Raw genomic sequence first — 24,514 nt, 5'->3', positions numbered from 1 at the left:
CAAGACTCTCTCAATTCCATATTATCACTGGCCATCCCCCATACCTGGAATCCTCATCTCAGATTCCTGGCTTCCTTTGAATCTCAGATAAAATTCTACCTTCTACTAGAAGCCTCTCCCCCTTAATACTAGATCCTTCTCTCTGTTGATTTTTTCCAATTTATCCTGTATTTATCTTCTTTGTAGGTGTTTCCAAGTTGTCTCCTTAGGCTATGAAGGAGTTGTCTTTTGCCTTTTGTTGGATCCCTGATGCTCTGTCTACCTAACATATAACAGGCACTTATTAGATGCTTGTTGTCTGACTTATCTTCCTATTTCTCCCACTCCATCCACAGAAGGGATCCTAGGGGTAAAGCTGAGGAGGCAAGAGATAAACGTGTCTATGGCATGCATCTACTAAACCACAGCCAGCTGTGCTAACATCTGGGTAGACCCCATTCCACTTCACTCCCAGCTTCCCAACAGAGGCACTTTTACAGCTTCTGTGTTTACATGCTCCCCTAGAATGTGGATTAGGCAAATAACTCTTCTGGAGCTTTTCAAAATGCAGATTACTAACCTGGGAGCCCATAATAACTCCAATGCATTTTGTTCAGTGATGGCATATTTAGGGGAGTTTTTAAAATGCTGATTACTGACAATGTCATGAGAGATTGTAATGGTTCCTCTGGAGTGGTTATGACCTACTAAATAAATATGATTTTAGCGGGGTTTACTGGCACATTAATCTGGGTTATTAAACAGTCAGCTGAGCAGTTAGGGGTTTTTATTCAAAGCAGAGACTGTTGAGGCCACACTACACTAATCACATAAAGGCTTGCAATGTGGATTGTTGACACAATGTCCAGGTGCCAGAACAGCTTATCATATTGCTACACCTGCTCAGAAACCACATTGATTTCTGGGCAGTATTTATACACAGGTATACTAGAACTAGGAATAAGGACCATGGGGAGGGACAGTCCTTGTATACCGTATAATAGTCTGTAGCCCTACACTTACCTAACCCTATATAGTGATGATGCACTTTCCTTACAACAACCCTACCAAGGTAAGTAGTGTACAAGCATTATCATTTGAAGAAATTAGGATTCAAGGAGATTTTCTGACTTGCCCACAGTTAATCATTTAGTTAAGTGACCAGAGCTGTGTCTTGTACCAGCATCTTCTGACAAATTCAGTGCCCTTTCCGCTATATTACATGACCTGTACAGATTTATTCTGGTACCAAATATATGCTATGTACTTGAGTGATTTTGAATTTTCTTAAAATTTCGTTTTGTGAACGATGTTAGGCCTGCATGGTATCTTTTAGGATGGAAAATAAGCTTTTCTGCTGACAGCTTTGCTTTGATGAGTATGTGGTGTCATTTGGTCCTCCCTCCCTCCCTCTAATGGCACAATTCACAATTCACGCTCCACTGCTTATCCTCCTATACTGTGCAGAGGAGGTCTACCCAACATGCTACAGATCTCTTGATACCACCTGTGGAATGCCTGTGATGACATACTTCTAGAATTGGATCCCCATATTCATTTTCTGAGCTGGCTCATTCACCCCAGTCTACTATCACATGGCCAGGGGTAGGTTCCCAGGGAAAGACTGCCACCACACAGTTACACTCAAATTCTTTCAGACTTTAAGGGGCAACCTTACTGTGGGGAGATATGTTCTCCTTATTCCCCACTATAGCACCCACTAGTGTGCTTCCATTTATCCAATACAACCACTCACAATGCTGACGCTTTAGAGCTTAAACATAACAATTTACTTAATAAGGTGAAAACAATAGTAACATCACACCCATATATGGCAAATGCTGAGTCCCTGTGTAAGGCTGGTTCATACCCTCCCACCAAGGTACTCAGGATCTGTGGTGGGTAGAAAGCAGGCCTACAGAAACCTGACAAGGAGGCACATGGGTTAGGAGAAAACATATGCTTGAGGAGATAATTTATTATGGCCCAGAAAGTCTTGATGTCATGAGTCCATTCAGGAACAAAAACACATGCTATACAAAACTACTTCTCTATTAACTCCTCCTCTTCTGTCCTCACTGTTCTCCTCCTGTACCATACCTCTTCTCCCTTTTTGTTTTTGATTTTTTGGAGGGCAATTGGGGTTAAGTGACTTGCCCAAAGTCACATGGCTAATAAGTGCGTCAAGCATCTGAGGCCGAATTTGAACTCAGGTCCTCCTGATTCCAGGGCCAATGCTCTATTCACTGCACTACCTAGCCGCCCCCTCTTCTCTTCTTTAAGCCAGAAAATTACAAGGTTCATCAGGCTGGCTCCCTCTGGGAAATATAAACAAGCCCAACCAGTTCTCTACTAACCAGTCAGTCAACAAACATTTATTAAGCACCTACAATAAACCAGGTACTGTGCCAAGTGTTGGAGATACAAATAAAAATGAATTTTTTTTTCTAAAGAAGACTACTGCTATATCCCCGCTGCACGAGGTAATAAGGTAAAAGATGGAAGGTAATACTGCTTTCATGGAAGAATAGCAAGCGGTTAACAGGATCAGGAAAAGAACTTTGGTTTAATGAGAAAAACCAACCTACTAAAATCTATGTATAAAGAAACAATTTTAAGGTAAGCTCTGAATGACTTGTTTGCCAAATGGGGTAGAAAATGAACCGTAGCATAAACAAAAAGGTTAATATCACCTTATAAAGCATGTAAAAGGCTCCCCCCTTTGCAGGTGAATATTTCTTACATTCCAGTGACTTCTGTTACTTCTAGAATAAAATACAAACTCTTTTGTTCGGCATTTAAAACCCATCACAATCTGGTTGTCTCCCCTCATTATTATTCTAGTTTTGTCACACATTAATCTGGCTACACTGGTCTATTTGCTACTCTTCACACAAGATGTTACACTTCCTGTTTTTGTGCCTTTTTTTGGTTTGGTTTTGTTTTGCTTTTTGGAGGGCAATTGGGGTTAAGTGACTTGCCCAAGGTCACATGGCTAGTTTTTGTGTTAAGTGTCTGAGGCCAGATTTGAACTCAGGTCCTCCTGAGTCCACCCACCAGGGCCGGTGCTCTATTCACTGCGACACCTAGCTGCCCAGGTTTTTGTGCTTTTTCACTGGCTGTCTCCCATGATTGGAATAACCTCCCTCCTCACACTGCCATCTCTAAGAATCCCTATCTTGCTTCAAGACAGTTCAAATACCACCTTCTTCAGGAAGCCATTCTAGGTCTTCCCAGGTACGAGTACCTTCCCCTTTAAATTACCTTTCATGTATTTCGTTTGAATCTTATGTATCCCTTTATATACATGTTGTTTTCCCTATTAGAATGTAAACTACTTGAGAGAAGGAAATGTTTTATTTTTTTTTAATTCGTATCATTCCTGGGTCATATTAAGAGTTTAATAAATGCTTATTAATTGATTGGTTGTGAAAAATATTTCTATTCCTATAATTTTTAATGATTTTTACAATGAATAAATGTTTATTTTATCCAAGGGCTTTCTGCATGTACTAATTCATATAATCATGTTGGAGATTTCAGATTTTTGATAAAATAAAATATATATTTTATTATGCCAATGGTTTTTTAGCTGTGGAACCAGACCCTCATACCCAGTATGAAACCTGCTTGGTAATCAATCAACAAGCATATATTAAGTGCCCAATTATTTTTAATTTGTTGATTTAGTCTATTAATATTTGATTCAGCATTCTTTAATTTATACTCATTACTGCAACTGGCATATAATTTTCTTTTTGAGTGTTATCTTTGCCAGTTTTTAAAATCAACACTTTACCTCATAAAAATTACTAGGGAAGATTCTCCAGTTTCTCATTGTTTATGAATAATGTATGTAATAGATTATTTGTTATTGGAATGCTTTAAAGAATGTACCTGTGATCCACTTGGGTCAAAGTTGTGTGTGTGTGGTAATTCTTTGATGACTTCTCCAAGACTGGACCATTTAGGTTATTACTCTCTTGTGGTGTCCATCTGGGTTGCTTATATTTCTGTAGCAAATAATCTATTGGCTTTAGATTCTCTATTTTGTTAGACTAAAGCTGCTAGTAATATTTCCTATTTTGAACTAGATTTATGATTTTACTGGCATAGGGAAATCTTGGTAAGAAAATATCTTCTACAAATGCAGACTTGCTCCTACTCCTATAGTCTTAAGAGAATTGCCTGGAATATTGAGAGGTTAAGTAATTCACTCCTAGTCAAAGAGCCAGTACCATTTAGAGATGGGACTTGAATCCAGGTTTTCATGCCTCTGAGGCCAAACTCTTTAGCTACTAAACCATATTGCTTCTCCCTAATAATATTCTTAATTTCTTATGTGTTAAGATCACTCCTTTTTTTTTGGGCAGTTTTTATGATTTGTGGGCTGTTTCTCCTTTAAAGAAATTACATTTACTAATGGTTTATTCATTTTCTTGGTGTTCTAAAAAAAAAAATAGCCACCTCCCGGTTTTACTTATCAATTCAACTGTTCTTGCATTTCCTATCCATTTATTCCTGCTGTTAACTTTGCAATTGTTCTTTTCCCCACTTTCCTATGTACTAATGCTTTGTTATTTTCTATTGCCTTTAGGTACAGTCTTAATTCATTTATTTTTTTCACCTTATCTCATTAGCATACACATTCAGTTATATAATTTTGCCTCTAAGAAATGACTTTGGTTGTATGTCATTGATTTTGATATGTAGGATTATTTGTCATTACCACTTAAATATTGTTATTTTTCTCATTTCTTCTTTAACCCAGTCATAGTTTAATATGCTGTTTTATAGTTTCTGTGCATTATTTTAGCTTTTTGCTCATGTTATTTTTCATTAGTAAATTAAAAAAAAATGAATCATAGTCTGAAATAAGGTAAATTTCTACCTTCCTGAGAATATTATCACCTTCCCTAGGGACAAACATAATATTACTGGGAGGACAGTGAAAAGGAATGTATGGGGTACTTTGGGAGGTAAGATTTACTGGGGGAAGAGGGGAGCAGGTTTCAAATCTCCAGTGAATTTACGTGTTTTCCCTTGGGGAAGGGTGGAGTCTATCTCAGGGTAGTACTCTAAGTCAGAAGGACCATGTATAGGATCACCAAAAAAGGAGGCTTGCTTGACCTTTCTAGCAACCCAAATATTTCCTTCTTGCAGAGGAACCTCAAATTTAGGTTTGGTCCTATAAGACAGTGTAACCAAGTATCCCATGAAATGCCAGTTACTATTCTCTTTGGTCATACCATAAAGCCACTTCTACCAACTTCTTTGTTCTCTCTCCAGGGAAAGTCTATAGGACCTTTTAGATCCCTGTAAATGGTGTTGCTCATCTAAGGAATTAAATATTCATGGGCACAGCGGGTGTGAGCCAGTTGCCGTACATAAACAATGCAAAGAAAAACAGGAACAGAAGAGGTCATATCATGGATTGGCTGGTAGGAAAAGCAGATGGGATGGTCATATGATAAGATGAGGGATAACAGGCAGAAATGCTTCACTGGTGCACCATCTTGAAATCCTGAGTGAAGAAGGAAGGTCTCAAGTACTTGCATTGGGTCCTCTGTGGCAAACATATAAGAAGACATGGACAAGAATCATATATGATGGGCAAGTATTAGTACATTATAATCTATATCACCAGGGCTTCCAAGTCAATGAAGGCACAGATCTATTAATTATTTTAAATGAATCAGTAAAAAAATTTATTAATACACTAAACTGTGCTAAGATTAGGAAATAAAAATAAAAAGTATAACAGACTCTATTGTTAAGACAAGATTTTGATAGGGACAACATATATAGGTTTGTGGGGTCCAGAGAAAGGGGTTACTTTCTGGGTAGCTACAAACATGGCAAGTGGAACAATAGGGCAATACAACTACATATCCCTTTAAGGGGCAATGATAGTATTCATCTGATGTCAATTGTCAGTCTAAGAGGTGGAAGGGGGCACTGAGGCGGCAGAGTGGAAAATGGCCAAGGTAAAGATAAAGATATATAGTCCCAGAAAGTGCAGAACTGAGAGGCTTTGCTCTTTCCATTCATGGTCTTGGTTAATCAGTCAGTAAAGCACTTTCTATGTACTGGTTACTGTGCTAAACACTGGGGATACAAAGAGAAGAAAAAATAGGCCCTGCATTTCAGTAACAACATTTTAACGGGGAGACAACATGTAAATAAGTGTGTACAAACAAAAATGTAGAGAGTAGCAAGCAGAGAGACTCATTTTGACAACACAAAATTAGAATTTAACTATGGAAGGAGGATGTTCAACCCTTTAGAACCACAGTACTTTCCTCTTTTTCGAGGGAATTCCATTCTAGAGTAGTACTGCATATTTAAAGGAGTGTATAAGTCCCTGGGCATGGGAAAAACTCACTGAAGAAGAAAAGAGAGTTGTCTTCCCTCTTCATAGGCTTGGATGTATCCTTCCTATTTTGTGTTTCTGTTGGGTTAAAGAAGGCCTGGTGTATAGATGCTGTATTATTAGCCTAAGAGCTTGCAAGGAAACTGTGGACCTTTTCTCTTTTCTGTTGAGATCTAAATGAGAGCTACATTCTGATGTTCTCCAGGTATGGTCCTGTGACAAAGTGATGTTTTTGAGAAAATGAATTCTGAATGCAGTCCATGCAACCCCAGAAGTATGGTTCTAAGAAAAAAAAGAGAATAACCATTTACTATGTGTTAGGCACTATACCAAGAGTTTTATAAATATTATCTCACTTGATCCTCAAAGCAACCCTCGGAGGTTGGAGCTATTATTATCCACATTTTCCAGTGTAGGAAACTGAGGCAGGCAGAGTTTAAGTGATTCTCTTAGCTAGTAAGAATCTGAGGTTGGATTTGAACTCAGATTTTGCAAATGTGGTCTCAGCTCTATATGTACTATACAACCCCGCTGCCTATATATTATATTTATTCTCATGATTAGCATTTCAAGACAAAGTCAAAAAGTGTCACAAGGAATGCCATAACTTGCTCCCTTTGGGCATATAATAATACCAACTTCTTTGTTAACTTCAAGGATAGCCTAGGAGTTATCCCTTTAAATGCACCCTTTAAAAATCTCTGGTATTACTTATTATGAGAATTATAACATTGACAAGGTTCATTAATATGTTGTGTTTTTTTTTAACAGTATGTCATTTCACTGGTAATTAGAGAACTTCATTCACTTGGCAAATACTTATGAAGCATCTACTGTATACAAGGCACTGTACTAGGTATTAGAGATACAAAGATGAAAAGAAATAAAAATTTCAATTAAAATAAGTAGAAGGCTTGGCTTTGGTGAAAAAAAATCATGACTTCATGAAAGATTGGAGAAAAGGCAAGTAAGAATGGGGGATAATTGGGGCAGCTAGGTAGCACAGTGAGTAAAGTGCTGGCCCCAGAGTTGGGAGGACCTGAGTTCGGGTTCTGGCCTCAAAAACGTAACACAAAAAAACTAGCTGTGTAACTTTGGGCAAGTTACTTAACCCCAGTTGCCCTCCAAAAGGCAAAAAAAAAGAATGAAGAGGGAATTCATGTTTAGAGTACCTAGAGTTAACATCAATAGATGGTCTAAAAACTATTTGATTCTTAGCATCCTTCCCTGTTTTCTGCCATTCTACCATAGTCACTAAGAAAATTAAAAGTGATTCCATGGAACTGAGGGGCTATTTTGTATTTTTCTTTGTGTCAGTGGTTGCCATGACCAAAGAATTCATCACCTAGTGGCCAGTCTATAAAGATACCAAGAAGTCTGTTGCTGGAACCATACTTGAAACCTTTCCAACAGGGAGAACCTGCAGTATGGTCATATAGCCTTTGAGAACCCAGGGTCACCTCCACACCACAAGGTGGCACTAAGTAGGGTATTTCTGGCACATCAACCCTACCAAACAGAAACCCCAAGTCTCTATTCTCTAAAATGAATCAGGCAGCCAAGTCTCCCCAGTACTTCTGACTGTAAATGTGAAATTCTGAATTCAATCAAAGACCTACTAGGAAAAGAGCACTGTAGTAGGTTCTAGATGGAGATGCAAAACTAAAAACAAATAAAAAAAAGTACACACTTCCTTCCTTTCTTAGAGGCCGCCAGGTGGTACAGTGGATAAATACTGGACATGAAATCAGAAAGACTTTAGTTCTAACTGGGTCTCAGTGGCTTCCTAATTGTGCAACCCTGGACAAATAACTTTTGTTTGCCTCAGCTTCCTCATCTGTAAAATGGGGATAATAACAGCACCTACCTGGAAGGATTGCTGTGAGAAGACTCAAATGAGATAATAATTGTAAAACACTTAGCATAGTGCCTGGCACATAGCATATGCTATACAAATGTATGTATAGTATTTTCTTTCTTGAGCTTATTTTATAGAAAGATAGAAGATAGACACAAATAGATCAAGATACATATATGTACTTAACTAAAAGTACAAAGTTTCAAGCTGGTCGAAGGAAGAAAAAAAATGACAGAGCTCCAAGTCTGGAAGACCCAAGTTCAAATCCAGTCTCAGAAATTTACTAGCTGTGTGACCCTAGGCAAGTCACTACTGTCTGCTTTAGTTTCTTCATCTGTAAAATGGGAAGAAGCATAATAGCACCTACTTCCCAGGGTTGCTATGAGGATCAAATAAATAATAAGTATCACATATGCATAACTATATGCTATAGTGCCTGGCCTATAGTAAGCTCTATATAAATGACAGCTATTGGCTGTTATGACTTCTCATGCTCTGAGATGCTTCTGTTGAAGGCTTTCAAGTTAGCGGGAAGTTAAGGGTGGTCCTTGCCCGAGGACTACAACATCTAAGCCATAAGCACATGATCAGAATAAGAGAGGACTACTTTCCTCATACTTTGCCACAAGAGGAGGGTTGAGTATAACTTTCCAGTATTTTTGTCTTTTGATCTCCAGGGTATAAGAAAATGGTTCTAAAAACACGATGCAACAAGTTTTCAACCTGTTCTTCCAGCAGTTAGTAAATATAAGGGGAGTATGAGAATCAGTACCAAACTGGATAATAGAAGTAGAGTAAATAGAGAGTATAAGCAATGAGAAACCTATCTTGAGCAGAGAAGTATGAGTACAGAAGGTGATCAGAATGTTGCTTTTTTAAAATCCTCTTCAGAGGCATAATAGTTGCTTCTTACAATTACCACCAAGTTTCACAGTCCTGCCATGTCTGTGGTTTGTAGTATAACTTGTGCTCAATACAGCTATAGGTTGGCTACTTAACAAAAAATTAGAATATACATTAACTAGGCACATACCACAGTGATTTTATATTTCATGCAAAGAGGAATAGCCTTGAAACTTTCTTATAGAACAGTGCAATTATAATCCTGCTCAAGCCTTAGAGAAAAACAGACACCTCTTCCCTCCCCTAAAGTCCCCTAAGAATTGCCATACTTGAATAAACCTTTGGCTCACCTAGCTGTGTAGTGAGGTGATAAATTTTGTAAAGTTTACCATCTACTTAATACAGGAATACATTCTTCAATTTCCAAAATTAGCTCTTTTAAGTTTCAGGGGATGTCCCTTTCTTCTGCTATCATAGGATTTAATGAATAAAGACATGATCACCCAATCTATGTGCATCTCAGTTTCATAAAATTTCATCAATTCACCTCTTAGCCTTTACATACTCAACAAATATTTGTTAAGCATTCAGGCAGACCATCAAAACTCATTCAAGAATAACTTCTTGTTTAGGGTCTGCCCATTGTCCAAGAAAGGAAAGAAAATCTATTCACTGACTCAACAAGCATTTATCTACCCTATGAAGGTTATTGTAGTAGATACCTTTGGAGGTAAAACATTTAGATAATATACAGTCTTGACTTTAATGGAGCTCAGAGTCTAGCAGAGGGATAAGACTCAATTACAGATAACATAAAATGAAATACTGTACAATCTGTGCATTAGAGAGATGCAGAACAAAGAGCTATGAGATGTCCAGAAGGGAAAATTGTAAACTGATGGGGAAATCAAGGAAGGCTTCATGGAGATGATGCTCAGATGGGCTATAAAGAATGAATTAGTATTTCAACAAGTAAGGGGGAAGAGGGAGGACATTCCAGACATAGACATTGTTGATGTTTCTATTGTTGTTTTGTCCTTCATTCTTGAAGAAGACCAATCACACCAAGAAGGTGATGTCTTGACTTTTAAGTGAATTGGATTTAAGTGAGTCAGGGTTGTGCAAAGTCACTAGACTCACTCTTTCCTCCAGAGCCATCTGGGTCCAGTGGTAAGATATAGATCAGGATGACTGGAGATGGCTCTGGATGCAATCGAAGACCATGGCGTTTTTAACCTAAGGTCTTTCCCAGGTCTCAGTTTGAGGCAACACCCATTTAGTGATCAAGCCAAAAAATGGCCTCCCTTAACTACAAAAAAAAAAATCAATTTGGGCAGGAAAGACCCTCAGGGTTTCTGCCCAGAATAGAAACAATTGCTATTTACACTCTGGGGATTGGGCTGGGGCCTATTGTTGACCAATCAGTTAAGAGTCAGATTGATTAGAGTTTAAGGGATGTTCAGGTAGCCCTATTTTGAGTCCCAATGGATTTTATGAAAACCTAGTTTTCTAGTGCTGTATTTCAAGAAATAGTCAATGAAACTACATGGGGCAAAACAGTTCATTGTCCCAGTTTTTTTTAAATGATAGAATAAATAAGTAGGGAAGAGAAAAAAAATCTAGCCCATAAATCCCCAAGATATCTTGCAAGGTTTCAACGTTCAAAATTTATATTCTTTTGGGCAGAGCACCCATGGGTAAGGGTATCATTCCCTCTGTGGATAGAGGGAGAGGAGGGACAATGGCAAAGGTAAGAAAATACAGAGTGTGTTTAAAGAACAGAGAATATTCCAATTTGACTGGAACTAAAGAATATATGGAGAAGGGGGAGACAGTAATATGAGAAGACTGAAACAGTAAGGCAAGACAAAATTGTGAAGGGCCTTGAATGCCAACTAAATAAAGTTTGAACTTTATTTAGTCTACAAAGGACTGACTGAATAAATTATAGTACATGAATATAATTGCGCTATAAGAAATGGTGAAAGGGAATGTTTCAGAGAAACCTGAGATTTCCATCAAATGAGGCAGAGTGAAACGAACAGAAATAAAAAAATTATTTATGCAAGAACTTTACTCAATAGACACTGCAGATTTCTGAGCAGAGGAATTGGCATAACCAAATCTTATATAATAAAGATTGCTCTAGGGAAAGCTAGGTGGAGCAGTAAATAGAGCACCGGCCCTAGAGTCAGGAGAACCCAAGTTCAAATCTGGCCTCAGACACTTGACACACTTACTAGCCTTGTGACCTTGGGCAAGTTACTAAACCCCAATTGCCTTGCCTTCTCCCCTCCAAAAAAAAAGATAATTCTGTCAGTGGTAGGAAGGATTGATTAGAATGAAGAAAGAGGAGGAATTGAAAGATGTTTGGGAAAATATTTGTATAGCCCAGTTAGGTCCTGGAAATTATTTGGGACTTGTTTAGAAAATTATTACTCTATACTTCAGACACAAATGAAGACTATTTCTAGAGTGGTGGTGATAGGCATAGATAGGAAGGAAGGGATGGGGGGGGGACATTGTGGAGATGGAATCAACAGAACTGATAAATAATTAAATATGTGAAATGAGAGAGTGAAAGAAGGTCAGAGATCTCCCCAGGGCTTCAAATACAGGATGGACTAGAGTTTGACACTGGAAGAAACAGTAAAGGAGAAGAGGTTATTCTGGGAGAAGAAAACCAGAGTTTAAAGTAGCAATGGGATATTCAGGTAGGATGTCCTATAGGCAACTACAGATGTGGGTTTCTAGGTCAGAAGAAAAGCAAGAGGTGGAGATAGAGATTTTGGAGTCATCTTCAAAAAGATTAATAGCTAAAGCCATAGAAGAAAATTAGACTGCCAATGGAGAGTATATGTAGAAAAGTGGATTCCAGACAAAACCTGGGTAAGCAGCAGACTATAATTACAATTCTCTGCAGTAGATTGCAATTACCTTAAGAAATCAGGGACAGGAGAAAGAGCAAAAAAGGAATGTTCAGAGAGGTAGAAGGGCAGCCAGGAGAGTGCGGTTCCTGTGAAACTGACTTTAGATAAAGCCTTCATGTCTCTCAAATGAAGCATGCTGATTTTTTCTTTGGTCTACTCCCCTGTGTAAGGAGACCTTCTCTCCTCTTAAATTCTTTCATTTTCTAATTAGACTTCTCAGGGTCTTCTTCAGCTCCACATCTTTTTAAAAAGACAAAACCAAACAGTGTTGGCACACAGTGTTTCAGGTGCAAAGAAGAGTGGATTCTATAAATAGTTGAGCCCATGAGCAGTATGAAAAATTTAATCAACAACTTTTTTTTAAAGGAGTTTGAAGTTAATAAGCATCCCATCCTCCCCGTTACTCTGTGTGGGAGGGAGGGCTTTGTGCAACTAACCTTCTTTTTATAAATAGAAACCCAAGGGAAAGGAGACATTGCAAGGGAATTGCTTGAGGAACCCTAATATAGCTACAAGGAGTCCTGGTTCCCTTGTTCCATCTATTAGGACTAAATATCAGAATGTGGTGAGAACAACACTGAAGATGAAGCCAGAAGACCTAGTTTTAGTGATGGATCCACAAACACTTTGAATAAATGAAAGAAAGAGCATTAAATAAGTACTTGATACACACTAGGCACTGTGGTAAGTGCTAAGGACACAAACAGGAGAGGTGAGGACATTCCTTGACCTCAAAGAGCTCCCTTCTAATGAGGAAGGCATGGTATCTAAAGAGTGGTGGTTTTGAGTGCCATGTAATCTCTGTAGGTCTCAGTTTTACTCTCTGTAAAATGTGAACATTTTAGGGAATGAAAACCCTTAAAGAAAATAGAAGCAGGGCAGCTAAGCACTTGCCCTGGATTCAGGAGGACCAGAGTTCAGATTCAGCCTCAGATACTTAACACACTTACAAGCTGTGTGACCTTGGGTAAGTCACTTAACCCCAATTGCCTTGCCTTCCCCCTCTAAAAAAATATAGAACCAACTGAATACAGAGTGAAGCAAACTTTTTTATTTTCTTTATCTTTCTTGATTTCTTTTTGGGGGGGACATTATGGTTTCTTTTACAACACAAACTAATATGAAAATGTTTCACATGACTACACATATAATCTATATTAAATTGCTTGCTTCTCAATGGGGTGGGGGGAGAATTTGGAACTCAAAATTTTAAAAACTAATATTAAAAAGTTTTTACAGGTAATTGGGAACAAATAAAATCCTAAATTAAAAAAATACTTTCAAAGAGAATATAGTAACAGATCAAGTAACATACCAAAGAAATTCATACCATAGGCAACACATTCTTAAAGTATTGAAGTATATTTATAAGCTTTCTCAGGAAAGGGAAAAATAACAACTAAAAAAGTATACCCAGATAACATTAACAAAAATTGTACAAAGAAAATATTAACATCCCCTGACAACCCATATGTCTATTTTCTTAGAATGATCTATATGGCAAATCAAGGAAAATGTAAACAGGCTTTCCCAAATAATTCTCTATAGAAGGCCAAATTTTTTAGAGACACACATATGTCTGAAAGATGCAAAGAATACCAAATGCCACTGTGATTGCAGTGTGTTGATTACAAAACGGCATTTGACTAACTAGAGAAAAAGCCTTAAAGGTTCTCCTCCAACAAGGAGCTTCTCATGTAAATGTTAAGATCAGACAAGATTGCTTGATTAATGCAAACATACAGACTCTGTTCCATGACCCTCTGATTATTCACAAGCTATTCATAAAACAGGGAGATAAATGCTTGCCAAAAGTATTTGCCACCAACATGGAGGATGACTTGTGTAAGGTCCAACCAGATGGTAGGGTTCCCCAGATGCTCCTGTTGGCAGATAATACTGGGCCAATTGCATCAAGCCTCAGATCACAATAGGGCTTCCTCAATTAGACAATTATTTAAGAGAGCAACTTAACAATCCCTACAGGAAAACCTACACAGATGAAAAAATGCTTATAGTTCAGGATATAGTATAGAGTTAGGTGATAAGTCAGTATATTTGGGGGCAGGTCCTGCAGATGGACAGTGAGGTAGGCACAGAATTGAAATAGAAAGAGACTGCATTGCATGTGAGAAATCACACTGTGCTTTAAATTATCTGTAAGGCAAAGAACCTGCTTTAAAAAAATACAAAATGCTCTCGATGTGATGCATTGGAATATAAACTCAAAGGGCAACAAAGAAAGATGCATGCTAGGCATGGGCAAGTCATAGTGCATTTCCAATAAGACAAATGCACAAGAAGTGGCTTGTTTAGGGCATAAGAAAATAGAAGAAAGTTCAGAAGGTGACAGAAAAGTAGTACACTGTGGTCACTGTTTTGTTAAACTTAACATGTACTATTTTTTTGGAGGGGGGAAGGCAGGGCAATTGAGGTTAAGTGACTTGCCTAAGGTTACATGGCTAGTAAGTGTGTCATGTGTCTGAGGTCAAATTTGAACTCAGGTCCTCCTGCCCCTAGGACTGGTGCTCTATTCACTGAGCCACCTAGTGGCCCTCTTATACTTTTTTTTTTTTGGCTTTTTGGAGGGGGGAATGCAGGGTAATTGGAGTGAAGTGACTTGCCCAAGGCCACACGGCTAGTAAGTGTTAAGTGTCTGAGGTTGGATTTGAACTCAGGTCCTCCTGACTCCAGGACTGGTGCTCTATTCACTCACTGCGCCACCTAGCCACCCCTAATATATTCTTTTTAAAAAGCTGTAAATCATATTAAAGGTTCCATATACACTCTTTTTTTCTGTTCTTTATATACAGAGACATTTACTGATGTTTGTTAGCTCATGCATATTTTTTTTTCTTGGAAAAAGTAGTATAAGAAATATTATCAAAGGAATGTAACAGCAGCAAGAGAGTTGAGGTAAAGGGATAAGTCAGTTATTTGTGTTTTGCTCATGGTTGTAAAAAATAAAAAGACCCAAAGGAAGGCCTGCACACCATGTTAGGTGTTTGTCCCTCATTTTCCAAGAGGAATAATGACATCAGAGGGTAATATCTTAACTCATGTGAAATGGATTTAAGGGAGGTACAGTTGCACACAGTCATCAGCCTCACTCTCTCTTCCAGAGTCACTGAAGTCCAGTGGCATGACAAAAGTCAGGACGACTGGCAATGGTCCAGGATGCAGTGGATGACCTTGGCATCTCTGATGTCTGACCAAGTGCTCAGTGCTCCACAGTGTCTGCTTCAGCCACTTTCATGGCCATTGGAACAAACTGTTCTTATCCACCCATTCTGCCGGGAGAAATCTTCACGTTCTTGGGGTAAACATCCTCCTAATTCACCGATGGGTTTGTGGCCTATTGTCACCTTCAACTTGGTTTAGCCCATCTGCTGAAATGGTTCACTGACGTGTGGTCACTATGCACATGACTTCTTAGAGCCACAGGTGAGAACTGCGTGGTAGGCGGACGCCAAAGGTGGATGAGCAGCCCTAAAAAGGGCTTGACAGGCTCTTACATTAGAGGTGCTAATCTTCCATACATCCTTGTATACTCTGTAGAGATCTACGGAAGAACATGGACAAGACTTGCACATGGATGGTGTTGTGATCTGTACCAATGGGAAAGGACCCAGACAACAAGGTCATAGATCTAAGGTCCTGGGATATGACAGGCAGTGTGGCATAGGAGAGAGAGCTCTGGCCTTGGAGTCTGTAAGACCTTACTTCAAATCCCAGGTCTGACACTTACTTAGCTGTGTGACTGCGGATAAATTATCTAACCTCTCTGGGCTTTGGAGAAAGAAGGGAAAACAACAACAAAAACAAAGGATGCGCCTAACATGTTGTGCAGACCTTCCTTTGGGTCTTTTTATTTATCACCGCTACCAGTCAAACCTGTGAAATGGAAAGGGGGCGGGGAGAGTTGTACTAAATATCTGCCCCAACTCTAAAACTATGATTCTATGATCTTACTGAATATAAGGGATGTTACTAAGTATATTCTCTTTGGCCTAAATTTTATTTAATGGTAACTCTTGTAGGCAGGATGTTAAATGTTAAATCTTCCCAGATAACTGGTAGCAAGGGGAAAATACATAGGCTAATGTATTCCCAGTTAGCATTTGCTTTTCTCAAAATTCCAAAAGGAAGGGCTTTCTTACTTATGAAAAGGCACATCCCCCAGGAGTTCAAGGACACCTTCACTGTCCTTCTCCATAAAGATAAAGGAAATAGATTATCCTGTGAGAATCTCGGGGGGAGGGGGGCAGAGGGTCCTCTCTCTTAGTCATTGCTGGTGAGATTCTTGCCAGAGTTCTCCTTAATAGGCTGATTCTTCACCTGAAAGATGTCATCTACCTGAGAGCCAGTGTGGCTTCAGAAAGGGCTGACGAAAGTCAATATGGTGTTTGCTGCCTGACAACGCAAGGAGTAATGTCAGCAGCAGAACAGAGGTCTGTACACAACATTTGTAGATCAGACCAAGGGCCTGGATACTGTCAGTCATGAGGGATTATGAAAAATTTGATTGCCCAGAGCTCATCAGCATTGTATATCAATTTCATGACAGCATGCTTGCCAGGTTCTGGATAATGGACGATGTTCTCACATTTTCCCAGTAACCAAAAGAGTCAAACAAGGCTGTGTACTTGCTCCATGTCTTTTAGCATGATGTTTTCAGTCATGTTGTCAAGTGTCTTTGATAAGGAAGAACAAGGTATCAAGGTCAGTGACTATTCCGATAGTAAATTCTTCAACTTGAAAAGGCTTCAAGTCAAGACTAAAGTGGAAGGAGTGTTGGTGCATGACTTTGTGTTTGCAGATGATTGTGCACTCCATGCAGCCTCTGAAACTGAGATGCAACAAAGTGTGGACTGATTCTCTACTGCTTGCGCCAATTTTGACCCATCAGTTAACGCCAAGGAAACATAGGTGCTCTATCAGCTAGCATCACACCATTTACACACGGAACCATTGGTTACAGTAAATGGAAAAGTTTTGAATGCTGTGGATAAGCTCACTTACCTTGGGAGCATACTTCCTAGAGATGTACACATTGATAATGAGGTCGATGCACACATTGCCAGAGCTAGCTCAATATTTGGGAGGCTCCAAAGGAAAGTTCAGGAGAGAAGAGGTATTAGACTGACTACCAAACTGAAGGTCTACAGAGCTGTTATGCTGACGTCATTGTTTCACAATTGCCTGTGAAACCTGGACAGTCTACTAGCGCCATGCCAGGAAATTGAATCGCTTCTGTGTGAATTGCCTTATGAAGATTCTGAAGATCACCTGACAGATAAGACAGCAGACACTGATGTCCTTTTAAAACTAAATTGCCAAGCATTCAAACTCTACTGCATAGAGTACAACTCCAATGGGCTAACCACATTGTTCAAATGCCAAACATACACTTGCCAAAAAGACTATTTTATGGAGAACTCAGAAGAGAAAATGTTTACTAGGTGGTCAGAAAAAGCAATACAAGAACCCTCTAAAGATCCCTTTTAAGAACTTTGGAATTGATTATGTGACATGGGAGACTCTGGCAAAGGACTTCCCAGCATGGAGTGCCCTCATCAGAGAAGGTGTTGTGCTCTATGAGCAAAGCAGAATTGAAGTAGTTCAAAAGAAATGAGAAATGTGGAAATTTAGAGGATCCACCCCAAATGTTCACATGGACTATCTGTGCCTGACCTATGGTAGAACATTCTGAGTTCATATTGGTCTGATCAGTCAGTCAGATCCATGCTTTTTTTTTTTCCTGAGGGGGAAGGCACGGCAATTGGGGTTAAGACTTGCCCAAAGACACAGAGCTAGTAAGTGTTAAGTGTCTGAGGTTAGATTTGAACTCAGGTCCTCCTGACTCCAGGATTGGAGCTCTATTCACTGTGCCACCTAGCCACCACCGGTCAGATGCATTCTAACTTGACTATAACACAGTGATGTCATTTTGGTCCTCCTCAGGAATAAAGGACAACAACCAACCATTACACATTTGGCAGGAAAGATATATTTCAAAGAAGAAATATTTGTTTTACTTCTATGTGTGTGGACACATCAACCTTCAAAAAACAAAGTCATCCATCTAGTCGACTGACTCCTTGCTCCTTTGGCCTGTACTTGCAGATAGGAAAGTATCTGGGCATTAGAACATTGTCAGCAATTAAATGTCACAGTTCTCCTTGGGATGTAACCATTATTTCTCAGGGTGGGGGAATGTGGGGCATTTCAATGGTGGGCTATTGGGGTTCCATGCCCTCTTCCACCATCTCCTTATAGTCAGGCAAGACATTGTTTGCCATGTTTTCTCATAATCACAGTCAACCATTCCCAGAGAACATGATCCTAACACACTTTGATTTAAGCATGGAGACACCCCTTTGGAATTCTTACCTGGAATGGGGAGGTAGAAAGAACAGAGAAGATGAACAACAATCCTTGGAAAGGAATAAGTAATTTACAATGTGGAAAGAAGTTGCACAGAGGGAACATGTCTCATCTATTTTCTACTCTTAAGTAAATTCAGTTTAGCCTATCTGGAAGTAATTATTTTTAAATTAGCCAGAAAGGAAGAGAGTCATTTCCAAAGTGTCAAGAAAGGAATTTCAATCCCCTCGCATTAGAAGGATTCCCACAAATCCAGGACACCTTTCTCTGCACAGGTAATGGTTTGCTTGGAATAGTTAAATGACAAACTGCCAAAATTTTGCTTTAAACAAAAGGAGGAAGCATGATTTGATATAGTGATGGACTTGGAGTGAGAAGATCTAGTTTCAAGATCTGACTCTGCCACTTTCTGCTAGGGTGACCTTGGGAAAACTTTTTATTTCTCAGTTTCTTTGTCTATAAAAGGAGGAAATTGGATTAGATGATTTCTAAGGCTCCTCCTTATAGATAAAATGTTTTGTGAAACTGAAAGTAAGAAGAAATCCTCCACAGGTTGGTATATAGTTGGTATATATCTGGAAGATATAAATGTTTTGAATATTTGGAGAAATAGTCAACCTTTGTTTCTGTCTTTGATTTTCTTTTCATTTTCTTCCAATGCCATCAAGTATTCTAAGGACTTTGCCATCATGACTCAGCTGCCCTCTCACCCTGGAATATACCTCAGCATCTAAGACCTTTTCACCCTGTAATAAATATCTTTCTGTCACGCCAGTCCACTTCTCCCATTTGTGACCTTCCATTTTGGGGACAGGCCCAGATCTGCCATGCTCCATTCCCCAGTTGGTTATACTTCTTATTCTAAGGGTTTTGCTATCATGTCCCTGCCTTGGTGTTCCTTAACTTCCCCTTTCCCCTTTTTTACATATTATCTTCTCTCCTGAGAATAAAGAAGGGACCATCTTTCTGTTTTGTTTCCATTTGTATCTCCAGCACTTGGTATAATGTCTCACATGTAGCAAGCACTTTAATAAATGCTTATTACCTATTTATTTATTTGCAATGGTGAAAGCCTTTTTTTTTTGGAGGGGTGAAAGCAGGGCAAATGGGGTTAAGTGACTTGTCCAAGGTCATACGGCTAGTAAGTGTTAAGTGTCTGAGACCGCTTTTGAACTCAGGCCCTCCTGACTCCAGGGCTGGTGCTCTATTCACTGCACCACCTAGCCACCCAGAAAGCTTTTTAATAAAAATCAAATAATTTCCTGTACTTCCTTAAAATTTTTTTAATCCTAATTGATTTGCTTGGGCATTTTTGAACCTGCAATATATTTATTTCCTAGTAAGAAAAACCCAGGCAACCCCATCCTTAAAATGCCAGGTGGCTGTCACTTGTAGTCTCTTTCAGAGTAATAGGCAGAGCTCCCTGGATTGATTTTTAATCTTAGCCACTCTGGCAATTTTCTCTGAAAGACTTTTGAGAAACTCTCTTGAATGTTCTTAATTTTGGTTTAGTCACCTTCAAAGAGAAAATGGGGGTTATTAAACATGGCCTATTTTAAACATAAGACAAACTAAAGTACTTGTTCACCAAGTGTTGAGCCAAATGCCACAGAAATGTACAATGATAACAATTAATTAAACGAGACAGTCCTCTTCCAGGATCTCCTCTTTAATAAAGCAACCCAAGATGGAAGGATGCCATGTCCTACTGGAGTTTGCCTTTCCTGAAATATAATCCTCCTTCTATAATCTCCTTCTGATACCTCCCAAGTAGGGAAGCTTTCCACTCTTTAAACTGTGTTTTTTGTATAAATTAAATCAGCTAAATACCACCCAATATGTAAAACAGACTAAAATTAAAAGGAAATCTACAGGCAAATTTGAAGTGGGCAATTAGCCAAAAATTCTAGAAAAATGCATGCTAAGTAATTTCCACCTGTATTCATATTAAGATCTTCAGCTGAAAGTATTATAATCATGTTATTACAATATGGGAATGCATCTACCCCAATAGCAACTATTCACTAGAAATAAGAATACTTTCTTTCTTCTCTGCTAGTAATAATAGCTAACATTTATATAGTGCTTTAAGGTTTGCAAAGTACTTTACAAATATTATTTAATTTGTCCTCACAACAATTCTGGAGGTTTGTAGGTAGGTGATAGTATTATCCCTATTTTACAGATGAGGAAACTGAGGAAGACAGAGGCAAATTAGCTTGGACCAGGACCACACAGCTAGTTAGTATATGAGGCTGGATTTAAATTCAGGTCTTCCAAACTCCAAGTCTAGCTCTCTTATCTACTGGGTCACCTTTTCTTTTGGATCTGTCTGTCAAATCCCATTTGAATATTTTTTTCACCTAACTTCCTCTATCCAATATCTTGCCTATATCCTATATCCCTGGGCTTCTTTTCTACTGAACACCCCTTTTCGAGTTCTGGCAGTGGTTGTTGGTGCTATATAGCCTGAGGGCATGCCCAGTGCAAAGTGCTGCATGCTTTGTGTTCAGAACCAAGGCTGCAGTGAGTTGCATAATGCAACATGGGCAAGGGCTGCCAGAAACACCTCAGATTCATTACATGTTTGATTTTTAATTAATTTTTGGTTGTGTGTTCAGAAACCTTTTACTATTGCTAAATATGGGGTCAAGACCCACATTTTAAGAAGTGTTGCATATCCCACCTATATCCAATACCATAATCCTTCACTCTTTTTCAATTGATGATAATTTATATAATTGCCATGGAATACTGAAGAGGTTATATCCTCTAGTATGGTTGTCTGCCCCACTTATTTCCCAAATCAGCTAATAATCATTTGCTTCTTATAGGAAGGAAGAAATAGTCACTAGCAACACAGTAGAAAAAGTATAGAATTTAGAGTGAAAGGTCCTGGGTTCAAATCTTAGCTCTGTCATTTAAAATCTCTGTGACATTGACCAACCCACTAAAAAAACAAAAACCTCTCTGAGGCTCGGTTTCCCCACCTGTAAAATAAGGGGATTGGACTATATGACCTTTAAAGTTCTTCCAGCTTTATTTTCCAGTTATCCCCAACCATCACTAGACCTTCAACTGCAAAGATACTCACTTGGAAGACAAGTTGTCTTTCTCTATGCCAGGATATTTTGGTTTATTTTGTTTTTGTTTAGGATTGCTTCTTTGCTCTATACCTCTGATTTTATTGGTGGGAACTCCCTCCATCAAGGCAGATCAGCAACTGCTCTGTAAATGTCAAAAAAAAAAGTTGTCTAGACAACTAAGAGGTTTAAAGACTTGCCTAGGTCATATAAATAGTATGTGTCAGAGGCATTCCATTCACTGCAGCAAAACATAGCTCTTCTCAAAACAGGGACCTCCATGCATATTTTAAGATTGTAAAAGAAACTATAATAGCCAATGTTAAAGAGACAGCTTTGACAACTGACTATCAGTATCATGAGATAGAGATTGGAAGTATGGTTTGATACAGATAGCTCCTAATGAGGAACTTCCCCCTACCAATGTAGCTGCCACATTTTCTTCAATTTATATTCTTAGGGAGTTACCCAGAACACTGAGAGGTTAAGTTATTTGAACAGGGTGACACAGCCCATATGTGTGAAAGGTAGGACTATGAACTTAGGTCATCCTCTCTACCCAATATACCATGCTGCCTCTCAACATGAATAAGGAATAAAAATGAGGAGACAGAGGCACTCCAAAGGTGCTTGCTAGACTAGAATGACTGACCACCAGGAAGGTCAATATTTCATCAGAAGGAAGCAGAGTTAAGATGGAGGAGTGAGAGTCAGCATTTTCACCCAGCTCGCCCAAAACATTTTCTAGTTTGTTGTATAGAATGGAATACTGGGGAAGAGAAATATAGCGGGAGAAGTAGAAAGGGAGACAAAGAATAGGGAAAATTATTTCACATAAATAGAGCATACAAAGAAGAATTTTTATAGTGTAGCTGGAACTTAGGGCAACACTTGAACCTCATTATCATTTGAACTTTTTCAGTGAGGGAGGAATAAACATACACTCACAGCTAGGTACAAAAATTTACTTTACCAGATCAAGAAGTAGGAGGGAAAGGAGTTAAGGAAAGTAGTGATCAGAAGTCAAACAGATTCTTGAGGAGGGGACAGGATGAAAAAAGAAGAGAGGAAAAGTATAAGAGCATAAAATGAAGAGGAATACACAGTAATCATAACTGTAAATGTAAATGAGATGAATTCATCCATAAAACAGAAAAGTATAGCAGAATCCAATTCTACACACACACACACACACACACACACACACACACACACACACACTTTACAAGAAATATTCTTGAAAAAGGAGGATGCACATAGAGTTAAAATAAGGTATTAGAGCAAATCTATTATACTTAAGCTGAAATAAAAAAAGCAAGAGTGGCAAAAATGTTCTCAAAGCAAAAGGAGATCTAATTAAAAGAGATAAGTAGGGAAACTATATTTTGCCAAAACATATCATAGACAAGGAATTAATATCAATATTCAACATATATGTACCAAATGGCATAACATCTAAATTCTTAAAGGAAAAGATTAAGTACAGGAGAAAATGGTAAAAATATATTAGTGGGTTATATATGTGTGTATACATGTATATGTATGTATATGTGTGTGTGTGTATATATATATATTTTTTTATATGCTTAATTGTAGCCTTCTGGGGATAGGGAAAAAGGGAAAAAAAGAACAAAATAAAAAGTACACAGCAGAGAACAAAAGAAAACTTACAATGAAGCAAAAATGGACAGCTCTCAACACAATGCATGGTATTTATTAAATAGGTCTTCTTTAAATGAAAATTTATAGCTATACATTTTAAATCCTCTCTTATGTTTTGCTGTGCATATGATATGCTTTTACATTTTGTATTTAAGTTTCAATATTTAAGTTTATAACGTTTCTTTTCTCTGTTGTGTATTTGTCTAAAATTTTATTTGTTTTTTTTTCGTCTTTTTGGAAAGGGTAAGGCAGGGGAATTGAGGTTAAGTGACTTGTCTAAGGTCACACAGCTAGTAAGTGTTAAGTGTCTGTAGCTGGATTTGAACTCAGGTCATCCTGACTCCAGGGCCAGTGTTCTATTCACTGTGCCATGTAGCTGCCCAGTCTAAAATTTTAAAAAAGAAAAATATATTAGTGGGGAACCTCAATTTGAGCCCTCAATCTGAACTCTCAGACCTAGAAAAATCTAACCACAAAGAAACAAGAAAGAAGTAAAGGAGATGAATAAAATTTTGGAAAAGCGTGAGAGAATACTGAATGAGAAGAGAAAAGAGTATGCCTATTTCTTGGCTTTTATGGCATCTTCACAAAAATTAGCTATGTACAAATTTATGCAGAAAAGAAGAAATATCAAATTCATTCCTCTTCTGATCATAATGCAATAAAAATACATTCAATAAAGTGTTTTTGAAGCATAGATTAAAAATTAATAATAAAAACAACCAAATCCTAATGAATGAGTGGGTCAAAGGAAAATAAATCATAGAAACAATCAATAGTTTCATTAAAGTTAACATCAATGAGACAACAATCCAAAATTTGTAGGATGCAGCCAAGGAAGTGCTTAAGGGAAAATTTATATCTCTAAATGCTCACATAAATAAAAGAAAGAAAAACATGAATTGGGCAAGCAACTAAAAAGAAAAATACCAGATTAAAAACCCCTAATTAAACACCAAAATAGAAATCCCGAAAATCAAGGGAGATTTATGAAATTGAAAATTTTAAAAATTGAACAAATAAATGAAGCTAGCAGCTGTTTAAAAAAAAACAAATAAAACAGATGTCATTGGCCAATTTGATTTAAAAAAGAATAAAACCAAATGATAAGTATCAAAGTTGAAAAAAAGAAAATTCATAACCAATGAAGAGGAGATAAAAGCAATTATTAGGTGCTATTTTGCCAAAACATATGCCAATAAAACTAATGATCTGAATGAAACAGAAGAATATATGTGTGTGTGTGCATGTATAAATTGCCCAGATTAACAGAATAGGAAACAGAATACTTAAATTACCTTATCTTAGAAAAAGAAATGGAACAAACTATAAATGAGCTCCCTAAGGGGGAAAAACCCAGGACTAGATGGATTTCTATGCAAATGCTACCAGACATTTA

General features: G+C 38.1%; 1 protein-coding gene across 16 annotated transcripts in view; it reads right to left on the bottom strand.

Moving 5' to 3' along the window:
* Positions 1-24,514, bottom strand: part of ANKRD6 (ankyrin repeat domain 6) — a 283,323-nt gene that overhangs the window by 62,226 nt on the left and 196,583 nt on the right. For 11 of the 16 annotated variants that reach the window (XM_069065138.1, XM_069065134.1, XM_069065136.1 and 8 more), the window contains one exon: positions 21,465-21,598. The exons of the other annotated variants lie outside the window; for them this stretch is intronic. The gene's annotated coding sequence lies outside the window, so the exon portion shown is untranslated. The remainder of the gene's footprint in view (positions 1-21,464; positions 21,599-24,514) is intronic. 16 annotated transcript variants of the gene reach the window in all.

This window comes from Petaurus breviceps, unplaced genomic scaffold (genome assembly GCF_028583685.1).
Source record: "Petaurus breviceps papuanus isolate PSGF00001 unplaced genomic scaffold, PetGlider_PUasm1.0 90667, whole genome shotgun sequence".
In the NCBI taxonomy this organism is placed as follows: Eukaryota; Metazoa; Chordata; class Mammalia; order Diprotodontia; family Petauridae; genus Petaurus; species Petaurus breviceps.
The sequence above is the reverse complement of the archived record's forward strand: the minus strand, read 5'-3'. Positions and strand labels throughout refer to the sequence as shown.